Raw genomic sequence first — 7,889 nt, 5'->3', positions numbered from 1 at the left:
TGAAACCATTCTCTTAATTGTAACAATTGATGTGCCAGAGAAAGAAAATGTGAGGGATCACAAATCTCATTTCACAAACAAAATGAAGTTCAGAAACCTTAAATTTTTAAGGGTACACTATTTACAAGTTTGAACACTAAGCACCAGAAGCCTCATCCAATGAACTCACACTCAAAGCTCTTCTCTGAAATGTCATCATTTTGATGAAATAGAATTGCAGAATCATAAATCAATGCTTCAAAAGAAATCATAGCCTCTTTCTTAGAGGAAGGGTAAGGAAGGGAGGAAAGGAAAGAAAGACAGAGACATTGAGACACAGAGAGTGAAAGAGTCAAAAAAAAACATATGCATGAAAAGCCCTGAGTATCATGATTGGAATCCAAGATTTCTAATGGCCAGGTATTGTTCACAGCTAATAATGACAAATTTTCAGATAAAGAGCTATCCCCCATTCCTTAGATGAAGTGGGCCTGCTAATGAGTCTTCTCATGGCATCCTTTATGTCCTTGTTTCTCAAACTATAGATAAAGGGGTTCAACATGGGAGTGAACACATTATACATCACTGAGATGACTGAGTTCTTCCAGGAAGAGTAGGTAGTTGAGGAGCTCAAGTACACCACAAGAATTGTGCCATAGAATAATGAAACAACACATAGGTGAGACCCACAGGTGACAAAGACTTTATATTTGCTCCCACGTGATGGAATTCTCAATATAGAAGCACAGATCTTAGTATAAGAGAAAAGTATTCCTGCAAGAGGGACAATACCGAATAAACTGCTTAAAAAATACACCAAGATGTTATTAATGAAGGTGTCAGAACAAGACAGTTCCAAAATCTGAGAAAAATCACAAAAGAAATGAAGAATGTCATGGTTTTGACAGAAGGAGAGACGGGTTGCCATCATGATATGGACTATGGAGTTTAGAAAACTTGTAGTCCAAGATAAGAGAACCAGAAGAGCACAGAATTGTGGACTCATGATGGACACATAGTGTAGAGGGTGACAGATGGCTACAAAGCGATCATAGGACATCACAGAGAGTAGCAAATTGTTCATACAAGTAAAAGCCAGGAAGAAATGCATCTGGATAAATCAGCCAGCATAAGAGATGGCCTTACTGTGGATCAGAAGGTTTTCCAGCATCTTAGGAACAGTAGTTGATACTAAACACAAATCCACAAAAGACAGGTTGGAGAGGAAGAAATACATGGGGGTGTGAAGGTGAGAGTCAGAGGCAATGGCCAGTATAATAAAAAAGTTCCCAAACAGAGTAATCATGTATATGCTCAAGAAAAGTCCAAAAAGGAGCACTTCTTGTTCTGGCTTCTCAGAAAATCCAAGAAGGAAGAATTCTGAGTCATAGGTCTGATTTACTTGTTCCATGGATGATAGGTCTGTAGGAAATAAACAGGAAAAACAGAAAATGGAAATGCACTTTGTTCACACAATGAAAAGAATCTAGGGCAGGGTCTCCAAGACTCTGATTTAAATTACAGATCTATCACTAACAACCTTGTGATATTGAGCGAGTTACTTCTCTCAGACTCAATTTCTACACCTAAAAATGAAGGACTTGAATAGACAATGCCAAGGACCCTTCCAGTTGTCACATCTGAATTCTCTTAATCATATTTATAGCAAGGTAATATATATTATCCGCTATATGTAAGTAAAATCACGAAAATGGATTTTAAAATGAGCACCTAGGGAACTCTGTGTATCCAGTTTCAAGAGACATCCATGGGGAGTGCATTAACATGGAAGAATAGTTGGGATGAGTTCATTTTACAGTGGATAAAAACTTCCAAGGACCAAGAGGCAAAAAACAAGAAGAGCAGGAGTTCTTAACCTTGCTGAGTAATGGACCTACGTGGCAATCTGGTCAAGTCTCAGAATAATTTTCAAAACTAATTGGAGAATAAAAATTCAGTTAGACATTGAGATAATGAAGATGTTGTTTTTTTCACCCAAGATCACATACCCCATGATATCTATCCAAAGACATCCTTCAATCACTGCAAGCAGTCAAGGGATCTCAGCTTATTAACGCATGAAATAGAAGTTCATTTAAAACATGACCTGTGGTTAATAGAAGCATTATAATGACTGTCAAAATGGGCAAAGCAGGCAGAGACCAGAACTGAGAAAAATGAACACAATGTTGAAATAAAAGTCAATTCTACCTCAATCTTAAATCTAGAGAATGAAGCAATTCTAGTAGCACTCAAAGTTCATTCCAAATTTCAACAATACAGGCACATGCCAGTTTGACTCAGACAATGCATTCATTATGTAGGTATTTCCATAGAATCAAGTCAAGTCAAGAAGTCCCCACTATGAGAAGAGTCAGGAACAGTGTGAAGCTCTGGATAGGATGAGAATCAATGGCTCCATATCAAGAAGAAATTACAAGCATATCTGTCCATTAAGTGAATAAACTTCCTGAAAAAGTCAGGAGTTCCTCATCAGTGGAGGTGATCAAGTAGAGACTAAATGAGTATATTTCAGGAACAATATCTTTTTGCAAGTTTGAAAAACTTATATCTTTAACTCCTTCCTCTTAAGAATAATAATAGGGGGCAACAAGGTGGCACAGTGGATAGAGTACCAGCTCTGGAGTCAGGAGTACCAGAGTTCAAATCTGACCTCAGACACTTAATAATTACCTAGCTGTGTGGCCTTAGGCAAGTCACTAAATCCCATTGCCTTGCAAAAAAGAAGAAGAACTAGATATAAAAGATAATATAATATTTATAGATATATATGATTATTTAAAATTTATGAAGTATTTTTAAACATTATCTCATTTGATGTTCATGATAATTCTGGGAGGAAGATGCTATTACTATCTTCAAATAATGAATAAGGAAACCAAGGCAGAAAGAGAACTGAAGTGACTAGTCAAAGGTCACACAGCTAGTATGTATTTCACATTAAAACACAGACTTTTCTGCCTCCAGGTCCAATATTCTATCTATTGCACTATCTAGCTGTTTGGGAAACATCTTTGTGAACTTATACATAATAAAATATGAAGAATCAAAAGAGCAATATTTATACAATGACCAAAACCACATACATAAACAGATTATTAAAGGGAACTTAAAAGCTGACTAAGGGAAAACCCAGTGAAGAAGATCCAGCAGAAAAAAATGATGAAGTATTCCTCCTCCCTCAAAGCAGAGAGGTGGAGGATAGTTAGGTCACAATTTTGTACCCACTGTCAGATAACTGCCTCTGTATTCAAGTTTGCATATTTTTTGTTATATAGGAAGGTTCCTTCTGGAACTAGGATAGGAAGGAGCCTTTCTCATTCCCCCTTAATCTTAGTGCCTTTCCTTCTGAGACTACTACTATTACATTTTACTAATACAGTTGTGGGAATGTACAATTGTCCCTCCTTTCACCACACACACACACACACACACACACACACACACACACACACACAAACTCAGTGAGTCCCCTGGAGGACAGGACTACTTTTTCCCTCTTTCTTCTTCTTTGGGTACCTAATACAATGCCCAGAAGATTTGTTCAGTTGTTTTCAGACAAATCCAAAGTTTTTTGTGATTCCATTTGAAATACTAGAGGAGTTTGTCATTTCCTTCTCCAGTTTATTTTACAGAGGAGAAAACTGTGGAAAACAAAGTTAAGTGACTTGCCCAGGTTCACACATCTAGAAAGTGTCTGAGGTCAGATTTGAATTTAGGGATATTAGCACCCTACTTATCCAATGAACTACCCAGTTGCCCTAACCAGCATATAGCAGTACTGATTGAATCTGAAATGACTTGATAAAATGGCTATCATGTGAAGATAAAATGCTTCAACAGATATATATTTTTTATGTCTAACAGATGGAAAGACTTTAGAGTTTAGATTCTTAGAACCAGAAGAGTTCTTCCAGCAGAAAATATCCAAGCTGGAAGAAAATTTAAAGGAAAAGTCATCTCTTCAACTTCCTCTTTTTATACCCATTAGAAAATAAGCAACAAAGGAGGGTTGTCATCTGCCATCATCTCAAACTGAGTCAGTGACAAAGCCAGGACCAGCAACCAGATTCCAATCATGTTTAGGATGCTAATTGTAGTGTTAAATACTTAGAATTGTAAGTCGGAATTTGTTTGAGACAGTTCAAACCAACTTTCTAGAACCAATTGTCAAATTTTCAGTATGAGCATCTAGATCTCAGAAATGGTTAAGTCTTACAAATTAGAGTAGAACTTACCATTCTCTTAATTATCTAGACTTAAGAAAGTAATGAAGAAACTGTAAATAACGCAAATGAAATGAAGAATCTGTAATACATGCAATTTTTACATAGCACTGACTGTTAAACATTGACCAACATTTCCCTAGCTAAAAGAAACCTTAATGGTTTAGTAGTTATTTCAATTCCCTGACATGAAGAAATATAGGTTAGATGACTTCCCCAACTTCATAAAGGTAATATTTATTCTCAGTGCTTTCTAGAACAGTGACTCTTAAGTCAGAAAATTTGGGTCCACATCCCACCTCAAACATAATTATTTGATCTTGAATAAATCACTTAATCTCCATCAGCATCAGTTTCCTCATGCTTAATAATAATAATAATAGTAATAGTAATAATAGTAACTAGCAATTATATAGCACTATAAGGTGTGCAAATCATTAACTTTATTATGTCTTTTAATCCTCACAACAAGTTGAAGAAGAAGGTGTTTTTATTGTGCCCGTTTTACAGATGAGAAAACTAAGACAGAAAGAGGTTAGGTAACATGTCTAAGGTCACACAGTTAATGTCTGAGGCAAGATTTAAATACAAGAATTCTTCTTTCTATGTCCAATACTTTTATCCACTATATCCACTTTCCAGCTCTAAATCTATGAAGCTAATAGTTTAATGCTGTTTATTTCCCATAACCCTATCTTGTGCCTATCACTAAGATGATAGACTGGGGTAAACACACTGGAAGACTAGTCACACAAACTTTTATACTACAAAGTCCATCAAGGTCTTTTCTTGTATCTCTTCAATTAATATTCCTCTTTTTGTCTTCCATTAAAATTCCCATCCTAGTAAACCACACAACTGTACCCAAAAGGGACAATTTTAGAAAATGAGACCCTTTCCCAGATTTTGCCCCATGAAAATTTGTCCCTGTTAAGGATTTGCAGTGGGTTCCTAAGATTGGTGTGTAAAGTCTCCAGAATTTTGCTTCTGTAAGTAGAGTCAATGACCTCTCTGTCCTGATGGCCTCCAAGGCCAACTGGCCTGAATTCTAACCTGGGCATCAAGCTAAGTTTTGTTGAAACACTCTAAGAACAACCTGACTATAATCTCTGTTGTTCAAAAGACAAGAACAACCTGCATTTCCCTAGTGATTTACAATCATGGAATATTTCCAGGAATATTATGTCATCAGGTACTGACATAAAAAATTATTAACTGGCTTATAGCTTATAGCAATATTATAGGATTCATCTGATTCATTTGTGAAGTTCACAGAAAGTTTAACATCATTATGCAGGTATACTCCGAAATTCAGTCTGATATCCAGATGGAGGAAGAAGTTTATCTGTGGTCCAATAACTAGTCAATGATAGGGCTGAGATCTGAATTTCAATCTCATGAATCAGAATCTAGGACTCTTTCTACTGCTATTCATTAGCCCCCTTGACTGGAATCCAGGGGGCTGGGTTATCATCTAAGCTCAGACTAGGTCACATGTTGAACTGGACAGTATCATAATCTGTCTAATGCTAAGTTACATACCAAATTCCTGGATTTCTAAGGAAGAATAGACTACTCCCCTTCCTTTGTATTCCCTCCATTCACTTTCAGTCTCCTCTACTTGAATACTTACTGTGCATCATCAAAGAGAGTCCAGGTTTGAATAACTCTGCTCCTGCTTTGAGTTGTTGCCAAGAAGGACAAAGAAAGCAGTACATCTAACCCCAAGTGAGCATAACAAAATGGCCTCAGGCATAGTGACTGGTGTCTCTGGGTGACAAAAGTGGGTTCTCTCTTCACTCTTGATAAATGATTTGTGGGCCTGGGCAGCAGAGTAAATAGAAGAAATATTTACAGTTCCTGAAGCCAAAGAGGGTGAATACCCTCAGTTCCTCATTAAAAAATAATAATAATAAATTGTTTTTCCTTTCCCTAAGTAACTCAGCTCCCTGTGGGGTAGGAAACCCTGGCAGAAAACTTCCTAATGATGAGAGCTGTCCAACAATGAAAAGCTGTCTCATTGGGGACTAAATAAGTTATCAAGTAAACACTGGATGACTTTCTTTTTTTTGTTGTTGATAGTATTCATAATTTGCAGAGGGTTTTTTTCTGAATACTCTGAAGTATCTCTTAGCTAACAACTTTTAAGTCTATGAGAATGTTGTGTTTAAAAGCACTGAGTTTCCCCATCACTGGTAATTGACAAGGAGAATGTGGATGATTATTTTTATTATATTGAAGAGGGGATTTTCCCTAAGGAGAAAGATCAGATGGGAGGAAATAATTATTCCAACTCAAATGATCTATGAACAATCTATGTTCTGCTATTTATTGAGTTCCATATCACAGAAGTTTTTAAGGTAGGACTAGATAAATAAATATTATCTTGGAAAGGGTTAAGGATTTAAGTCAATGGGATAAAAATCTACATTTGCTACTTACCTTCTCCTGCCTTCAGTTTCTTTATGTGATATATCAGAGAATTGGTCCACTGCTTTATAGTCTTAGATTTGATCATTAAAAGAGCTTTTAATATCACTATTCAATATTATAATGTACATTCTGACTCTAAAGTCTAATGTTCCATGTTCTAAGTTAATCCCCAGTTCTAACATTATGTTCATATATTATATTATAAAATATGCCTACTTGAACATTGCATGTCTTCAGGTTCCTTCCAGTTCAAACCCTTATATTTCTGTGATCCTCTTACTTGTATTCTTGAAAAGATACTACAGTGGAGGAACTAGATGAAGAAAAATAGATGGAGTAGGAAGACATAGAAGAAAAGGCCAAGAACAAGAAAGTATAAGGAGGAAAAGAAGAAAGAGAAGAAGGCATCCCCTATGACATGCTTAGCAAGTATTCATCCAGACTTACTTGAACACCTCCAGTTCAGGGAAAAGAGAACTCAGTGTTTGCCTAGTCCAATGACAAATGTTAGAGACAAGGCAAAGAAAAAGGATGATATTGAAGGACTGAAAAGGATGCAAATGAAGGAGTACATGAAGAAAACTATCCCCACTGAATATCATGAACTGTGCTAGTTACATGTAAGCTCTGTTGTAGATTCCTATCTCATTTGTTGATGAATGAACACAGTCTATTCATCCAGTTGACTGTATAGTCATTGGAGCCACAAACCATTTTTTGTTTTCCTTTGTATCCCCAGAACCTAAAATGATGTCTTCCATGTAACAAGTACTTAATAAATACCTATTGAATTAGATTGAATTGATAGGATAGGAAAGGATTAAACTGGATAAATTGGATTGGACTGAATTGGACTGGAGTGAACCAGAGTGAATTGGATTGGAATGAATTGGACATGGTTGGATATGATTAGAATAGTGGATCAAGAAAGAGAAGCTAAGCTGCTGGGTCAGACAGTGGGATGTATGGGTCACAGGTTAGAAGAATTCAGATTTGTTCTAAACCAGTTGGCCACAATCATTCTCAAAATGTCTACCAGATCATATAAAAATTTTGACATATGTCCTTCTGAAAAGGATGCAAAAGGATCTATAGCTCTTTGATATTTTGGATCAAGTGAAGAACTAAATTGATTGTGTTTTGAAAGAGCAAACGTGACTCTTATGAATTGTGTTTTTCTTAGGCTAGTTAAAGGGTGAAATATACTTGAAGGAAATGTATTTAGAGGGT

At 36.2% G+C, this 7,889-nt stretch overlaps 1 pseudogene; it reads right to left on the bottom strand.

Moving 5' to 3' along the window:
• Window positions 1–345: 345 nt before the first annotated feature.
• Window positions 346–1,390, bottom strand: LOC141497397 (olfactory receptor 7D4-like; annotated as a pseudogene).
• Between the last annotated feature and the right edge of the window lie 6,499 nt (window positions 1,391–7,889).

The sequence above is a fragment of the Macrotis lagotis genome, chromosome X, assembly GCF_037893015.1.
Source record: "Macrotis lagotis isolate mMagLag1 chromosome X, bilby.v1.9.chrom.fasta, whole genome shotgun sequence".
Classification (NCBI taxonomy): Eukaryota; Metazoa; Chordata; class Mammalia; order Peramelemorphia; family Peramelidae; genus Macrotis; species Macrotis lagotis.
This window is presented reverse-complemented; position numbering and strand designations above follow the sequence as displayed.